Consider the following 9,036-nt stretch of genomic DNA (forward strand, 5'->3'; position numbering starts at 1 on the left):
TGCAAACTAATATAGCCTCTATGAAAAGATGCATGAAGAATTCTCAAAGAACTAAACATAGACCTTCCATTTGAACCTGCAATCCCATTAATAAATATCTAGCCAGAAGGAAAAAAAAATCATTTTACCACAAGAACATTTGCACTAGAATGTTTATTGCAGCTCAATTCCCAGTTGCCATGACATAGAAGCAACCCAAGTGCCCATCAACCCATGAATGGATTAACAAGCTATGGAATATGTATACCACACAGTATTGTTCAGCTATAAGAAAAGATGGAGACTTTACATCATTTGAATTTACCTGGATGGAGTTGAAAAATATTTTTCTTGGTAAAGTATCAAAAGAATAAGAAAAGCAATGAAAAGAATTTAATGTACTCAATACTAATATGAAACAAATATACAAAAACTGTACACCCACACAAAAGAGAAACACAAGTATATTCAGGTGAGGGGGAGAGGGAAGGACGGAAAAGGGACAGGGGAGAAGGGAGGGTAATTGGCAGGATCTTACCTGATGTGCACAATGTAAGGGTATTCAGAGCACCTCCAGGGTGAAGGGCTCAACAACTTGAACTTTACTTTAGACACAAAAACAATGTGACCTAAACATGTGTGTCTTCATATTAATATGAAAAAAAAATTAAAATCAAAAGTTAAAAAATAAAAAAATTTTAAAAATCAAGCAGACGCTTTATAAGGAATGCTTAGATTCTATTTCTATCAAAACACTTCTTTCAAAAATCCTTTTAAGAATCTATTTGCTCTAAGAATGAACAGAAATATCTAAATTCCATAGGAAAAATTTAGCTTATTAGCTAAAATTTGGTGGGAGGTATGCATAGAACTCCAGTGATTTTTCTTCAGTAAACTGGGTGAGTGGGTGGGGAGGACAGGGATAAATACCTTGAATTTTCATGATAAAAACAACTGTTTAAACTGATTTTATTTCTGAAAAGAAATTGAGATACTTTGCCACTATGGGCATATTTAATTAGACCATTAAAATTAAAACAGTATTAAAGTACTTAATTTGGTGACAGTGGATAAAGGAAAGCCAAATCATTAACTTATATCTTTATTGAGATTAATAGTAACCTGGACAAGCATTAAAGGACAATGTATATATGTATGTATTTGTGTGTATGGATATTTATGTATATCTGTATATACATATACATAGTTAGAAGGTTTAGTGAAATCCCACAAACTTTGTTACTTACAAGCACACTTTCATTTTTATCTATGATCTCTGTCTTCGATGTTTAAATATTTTGCACTCAGTTGCAAACCAGGATTACTGACATCTCATTTTTCCTAAGATGGCTTTCCTTGCCACCATGGACGGCCATGAGCAGTCCTGAGCTGGCAGCTGACCACAATGTCTCCCATGTTATGGTCTGAATCCAGTACTCTCCCCACCAATAAGCCAAACATCCTGAAGAGTAATTTATACTTTCCATCTTAGCAAGAAGCAGGTTTGAAAGCCTTCCTTCACTGTGAAGCTTTAAACGGATATTCTGTTCTATTAGGAAATGTTGTATATACAAATATTATATACACAAACCTTGACTGTGCAGCATTTTCAATCATATTTTATTTCCTGCTGTCCATATCATGGGGAAATATGTTGGCAGAAACATTGGAAACTGCCCGGTCGTACTTTCTGTTCCCTTAGACCAATAATTCCTGCGCTTTTTCAGATGTGGATAGAGCAAGACAGTGTTGCTCCTTCCTTCCCTTTCTCCTCCTCCTCTTTTTCCTCCTCCTTCTCCTCCACCATCTCCCTCTCCCTATGTCTTTACTTTCTTCTCTCCATCCCCACAAACGCTTTTTTGACAGATCTCAGGAAGGTAAAGAAAGGAAAATTTTAAAAAGAATTCTCCTCCCTTTTTCTTTTGGTGAGATGAAAGAAATTCTGACTTTTTCATGATTAAAAATTTTAGAAAAAGTAATTTGATGAAATTGTAATGAAGCCATATTTCAATATCGTTCTTTTTAAAAGGAGAAAAGACTCTCAGCTGACAGTTGATGATGTTCTGACAGCTAACGAGGGAGGAATCATCTTGAATCTGAAGGCTTTCTGTATCATAGTCTGTTCTAGGATTATGACTGCTTTTTAGTTTTTAAGGTTCCCTTTCATTTAAAGGGTATAGCCTGTTTTTTCATACAATATAAAAACCCTATGAAATGCCCAGAGAGACAGTTGGGAATTATCTGATCCATCCTTCTAGACAAGTCACAAGATCTTAGAAAACAGTATGATGTATGACCATGAATTAGACACTCACCTAGTGAGTGGAATTTAAAAGAATAAGGACTTAGTCGCAGCTACTCAGGAGGCTGAGGCAGGAGGATTGCTTGAATCCAGGAGTCTGAGGTTGCTGTGAGCTCAGCTGATGCCATGGGACTCTAGCCTGGGCAACAGAATCAGACTCTGTGTCAGAAAAAGAAAAGACTGTTTAATAAAGCTTAGTTAGGAAGAGATAAGAGTTACTAATTTAAATAAAATGAAGTGTTGTGTATCAAGTGGTTAGCAGAATTTGTTCATTGAAGCAGCAAATGTTTTCTGTTTAACCTTCTACATTGAAGATTTATGTGTCTTTAACAGTTAAATGATGACGTAGGAATACAGCATCACTCACCTATCTGTCTATGCTGCCGTATATGTTTCTTAAGTTTGGTGAATGCTGCTGCTTTTCCCAACTGGGACCCCCAGGAAACCTTGTATTGTACTATGACCAGTCCTCCCCAGACTCCTTTGCTTCATGTGATGTAGAAGAAACAAAGACAAGACGGCCTTTCATATGATTAGGCCCCACTGCACTGCAGAGGCAGTTTACAATTTTGATAAAGTAACATAAAACCTGACTTAGCTTTAGAATCACAAATATTTATTATGAAAAATGACTAAAATGATATGAATCATGCATTCCCAAACACAGTTAGATTTAGACTTATGCATCTTGCATTATCTTTTTTATAGCTGAGTTTTTGTCAATTGAATAACCTGTACATTTTCATAGAAATGTTATTTTAATCTGGAAATACCAGTAATAGTCTTAAGCATATTAAGCTCAATTCTTTAAGTTCTGTCTGCTCACCAGAGATTCTTTTTCACTACGAGTTAGTTTTTACTAACTAACTTAAGATTAAGAATTTAACTTACCAATCAATAAATACTGTTCTGTGGTTTAAAAGATAATTTTATTAAATGGTTTTTGTTTCTTATATTACACAATTCTGTGCTTTCCCTTTAAGTTTTAAAAAATTGCCTTAGCCAGTGCATTCAAAGCATTTTTGAATTTTTTATATTTCTGACAAATAATAATCATAACAAGAAGAATACCATCATAAAATATGTAGTTCTTTAAATTAATTTTATGCTTTTCTTGTCTTGTTTTCATTGGTGAAGTTGAAGTGGCATTTTAACTTAATGTTTTAATGTCTAATGTTAAGGATAAAACCACTTTTACAAATGTTTTTTAAATAACTCTGTTTCCACAGTTACGAAGCATTGTTACTCTTTATGTCCTCCCTAGGTGACATTTAAATAATTTAGAGTACTGTACAATTGTCTGTTCTTTGTCTCTGGATCAGCTAAAGATTCATGTGACTGTGGTTGTATATATATTAATTCACTTTCATCCTTTGCCTTGTAGGTTTTATTTGGAGATATTTCAACTATCATAGATCGCCACTTTGGGGCCCAGTGATACTTTGTCTTCTTTAATGTAGCTATTTCAGCTAAATTATTGCTGCTTTATGAGATAGCCTAACACTTGTATCATGTTTTCAGTTACTGATTATGAAAGAAACATGAAAGACTTTCAGACTGTCACATATCAACCTGGTGTTTTCTGCCTTACTCTGGGGCTTCTGTTTTTGCTTTAGAACTATTTATAGGAAAAAGAAATTGAGGAAGTTCTTACATTTATACCATTATAGTTCTTTGCCTTCCATTTTATTTTTATTTTGTTATAAAGGGTCTGTTAACTACTCTTGGGTTCATGCAAGAAACCTGACACCCTCCAGCCTTACTAGGAAGTATGTATCTTCCTTAGTTCTATTATACCATCTTTACGGTCAATGGCCATGGATAATTCTAATTCATTTTTGAATGTCTAGCAAAGTGTCTATCAATACTAGGTCAAAAGTGTAGTCCAAAAACATGGGAAAAGGGGAGAGGGAGGGGAGGGGAGGGGGAAAGATGGGTGAAGGAAGGGTGATTGCAGTGATCACGCTTATGATTTATCCTATAAGGGTACATGTGAATCTTTCTAAATGTTGAATATAAATGTCTTAACACAACAATTATGAGAATGACATGATGGCTATGTTGACCTATTGGATGAAAGTATTTCAAATTGTATATGGAAACAATACACTGTATCCTATGATAGTATTAATGTGCACAAATATGATTTAATAAAAAAAAAAAACTGGGTCAAAATAGTCTTTCTTGGTATTTGTATTCTTGTTCAAGCCTCTAGTTACTAGTACAATGGACTTCTTGCTCTAAATATTTGACACATAGCTGCCCCCATAAAGATATCTTTGATGGTGTAGAATATTTCTTAATCATATGGTACCTGGCTACATTATTAAATGTTCATTGAGTTTGAACTAAATTCATTAAGTAAATGAATGGTATGATTGAGCCTTTGGTTTATGTTACTTCAAGTTCCTTGCTAGTATTGCCTTTCATTCCTGCAGCTGCAAACCCATGACTAATTTTTGCTAAAAGTTATTATTATTTGGAAGATTCATACTTTTTTTACTTTTTAACTGCAAAATAAAGGAGGAACAAAAGCTGGTTTAAAAATATTTTGGCTCTGCCACTCCCCTATGATTGGTGAGTTGACATCCCTATATTCCCTGTCGATTGTCCTCTGCATCTGAACTTAACTTCATCCTACCAAGGAAGGCAGAGGCATCCATTCCATGTTTCAGGTGTCCTAAGGTAAACAGCTATTTTTGCCACTGATACAAAATGGTAAATCCTAAAGCTATATGGACATGGGGCTTTTGTTTCTTTCCTGAAGATTAAGTTATATTGTTTGGCAATCTGGGGTACATAAGAGAGTACAAAAGATAGCTGAGAAAAGTGATTCATCTAGATTTGCTACTCCACATCCCCAACCTGACATGATTGGTTGGCTTTAAGCCAATTGCATTCATGAAAATGTCTGGAGGTATTTTTTTTTTTGGCTTAAATAACATACTTCTGGGACCTAGAGAGAAATACACGATTCACCCACTTCCTGCCAAAACTCATGTCACTGTTTGGTGACCCAAAGCAGGATGTGGTAACAAGCTTTTCCGAAAGGACACCTGGAGTGTTGGGCAGACCTCTCAATTAGCAGGCCAGAGTCAGAGGATAATGGCAGGTTTGCTCTTAAGCACAGGAGTCCCATGACCCTGTGAATATTCAGATAACAAAACTTCAAGTTTTGAAGTTGGAATCCAAAGTTCTATTAGGAGAAAAGAGCCCTTAGACAGTGATATTAAAGACTCAAGTTATTTGGATTAAAAAGGATGAAACGATAGAGCAAAAGAAAGTTATCGCCAGTGTTCCATTTTCCCGAATCAGTCTCCAAAGTGGTTGAGAAAGACAGCCTAATCTTACTACAAAAAAAAAAAAAAAAAAGAATTATATGGCCAGATGTGGTGGGTCCTGCCTATAATCCTAGCACTATGGGAGGCAGAAGTAGGTGGATTGCTTAAGCTAAGGAGTTCAAGACCAGCCTGAGCAAGAGCAAGACCCCGTTTCTACTAAAAATAGTAAAACCAGCCAAGCATTGTGGCTTGTAATCCTAGCAACTCAAGAGGCTGAGGCAAGAGTACTGCTTGTGCCCAAGAGTTTGAAGTTGCTCTGAGCTATGTTGCCATGGCACTCTACCGAGGGTGACATAGCGAGACTTTGTTTCAAAAAAGAATAACATTTTACTTATTACAAAAATACCCACTATTTAGTACTCCAGTACTCCTGTCAATAAGGAGTTTTGTTAGACCGTATGTTGTAAAATACACACAGAAACACAAACAATTCTTTTACATTTCTCAGATGTAACAAAACATAAAAGAGGAAAATATTAATGGATGATTATTATTTAGAGATTAAAAAAATAACTAGAAAAGAGATTATGAATAATTAAGTTCTCCAAATAAAGAACTAGCTAAGAAGTCTCAGAGACTAATATATCTGGTAGATGAGCCACATTATTATGTACGCTCTGAATAAACTAACATGATTCAGAAGGAATAAGGAAATCTTAGGTGTTAGATTAGCTAGACTTTGAAATTTGGTGGCTTTATGTGTTTATTTTCTAAAATAAACCATATTTGCAACTTTGGGATAATAGAAAATTACCTTTATACTGTTTGCATCATGGATACTACCCTTGATTTGAAAAAAATATTGAGTACCTACTATATACATGACATTGTTTTATAAAGCTATACCAAGGAGTAAAACAGACTAATAACCCTGGCCATGTGAAGTTTCCATCCTAGCAGCAGAGCAGATAATAAATGATAAATAATAAGAGTAAAATAGATGTAAACTATTTATGTACATTTTGGAAGGTGATGAATGCTAGGGGCAAAGAAAAAGAACAGGTTTACTGTGTAGACTCAATGAAGTGATGCTTGAACAAAGAACCGAGGAGAGTTTGGTGCTTTAAATTCAAATAGCTTAACATAAACACCAAAGATAAATTACAGTATGACTGGACCAGTGTGTCCTCCTGTTCCAAACTGCAATTCACATCCTGCCATTATGGAAATAACATAGCTGAAAAAGCAAAGTAAATCTGTCTTGAAACTTGATGAGTTCTTGGCAGTGTGCAATGAAAATGGTTTTACCTTGGTAAGAATGGCCTCTCATTTTTTTTTTTTTTTTGTACAGCATCAGTTAACCCAAAATATGCCATCAGAAAATTTGAGTTAACACTAAACTTTTATCAGATAGGTCTTAGTCACAAATGTTGGAATGGGGATAATTATACAAACAAGAACAAAATAACTCTCTAAAGAATAAAAGTTATTAAACCTTAAGTTCAGAACACAGTTAATTATGACATAACATCCCATTATGGTAAAGTTAAAGAGAAATACTTTTCCATCATAATAAACGGAAGAAGATATTAGTGTGCCTGGTAAATAAATATGGAAGATTATACACATATTAAGGAATTCTTGCTGAATCAGCTTTCATTTCCTCTCTTTTATGTTCTCTCATTTGAAGTCCAGCATTTGCATTATCAATCTTCTAGGCCATTGGAGATGGTTCATTCTATGATATACGACAAGTCAGTCCTTTTACAGGGAGAAGATTCGGTCTCTGGTTTCCCTAATCAGATGAGGCTAACCTTTTCCCTGCCTCACTTTCCCATTCACATTATGCTTTCAGGCACAATCCTTTTCAAGGACCTTATCAGATGCTCAAAGGCATATCCTTATGCAACTGATTATTTCCTCCTGGATAAATTCCCAGGCCTATGTGAGGAGAGGTAATAATGTTGAAATGGTTCTACAGTGTGCAAGCTGTCAAGTTAGAAGTCAAAATATTCACATGAAGAGAGAAGCAACATACTTGTTATATAGACTAATAAATCACATTCCATGTCAGCAGAGAAGGAAACTTTTAAAGATGTCTGTTTCCAAAGGCAGCTGTAAGAGATTTCAAACTGTGCTGATAGCAGAATTTTTTTTTTTTTAAAGAGGTGAGAATTGAACTGGCTCATAAATCAAAGGTCATTAGGTCTGTCCCCATGCCAACTCACCACGGGTGCTTAAAAGATGTAGCTGAACTAATGTCTGCTAATATCTATTTTTTTCTTGGAATGCAAAACCTACATCATTACTAGGATACCATGGTTTACACTGCAGTTTCCCAGGATTAAGCTGGGCATGTAAAATAAGCATTGTGAACCATTTTTTTTTTCTGGGACCTTGATGTAGTTTTGGAAATTGCTTCTAAATCCAGAAGTCTTTTAGAAAGTGTCCATTAGTTCCTGGACCCCTATTCTAGCAATAATAAAGCATGCTTCCTACCTAAGTCACCTGTCTCAGTCTATAGTACTTCAGAGTTTCTCAAAACATCCTTAACTGAATAAAAATGATAGAATACACAATTATTAATTAAACTTACTGAGGTTTTTATTTTCTGCTACATTTTCCTCCAAGCACAAAAGTAAAGAAGAGCAGGAAATGGTGACGTGCCACCATATCAGAAAACATGAACACAAGGTGTCAAATGCGAAGCTATCGTATTTATAATGCGATGGTTTTTGATAAAGCTATAAAGCAGATGTAGAGATGATAGGCATCACTGTTGTAATCTCAAGTAGGCTAATAGGTTGCCCTTCAAAGGAATTTGAATTAACATGTTAAGGGAAGTTGAATTACCAACATAACTCAATACAATGTACTGTTAGAATGAGTCATTTTTGTCTTTTTCTGTTTCAGATATTACACTTAACTAATAGGATTGTACCATTTAACTATTTCTCTCTTATTTAATATTTATTTTATTTATATAAATTAGTGAGATATAAGTGCAATTTTGTTATATGTGTATTGGTGTATATATATATATATATATTTCAGACCAGAGAAAATCATGATGAATTTCCATGCTCCAATTACCATGATTCAGTAACTGTTAACTCACAGTTTTCATTTCTACCTCCATGTGCTCTTTGAGACACAAATTATATTAAATCAAATATCGCATTGAATAATTTTGTTACAATTATTTCAGTACATATGCTGATGGGGACTCTGAAAATCACAACCACAATATTATTATTTTGTAGTAGAATCCCTGGTGTTTTCCAGATATACGATCATATCATCTGCGAAAAGTGAAAATTTAATCACTTCTGACCCTATATGGATGCCCTTAATCACCTTCTCTTCCTTAACTGCGATGGTTAAAACTTCCATTACAATGTTAAAGAGCAGTGGAGACAATGGGCATCCTTGCCTGGTTCCTGATCTGAGTGGAAATGATTTCAGTTTAACTCC

This window comes from Otolemur garnettii, unplaced genomic scaffold, assembly GCF_000181295.1.
Source record: "Otolemur garnettii isolate 467f Iridium unplaced genomic scaffold, OtoGar3 scaffold00036, whole genome shotgun sequence".
Taxonomy (NCBI): Eukaryota; Metazoa; Chordata; class Mammalia; order Primates; family Galagidae; genus Otolemur; species Otolemur garnettii.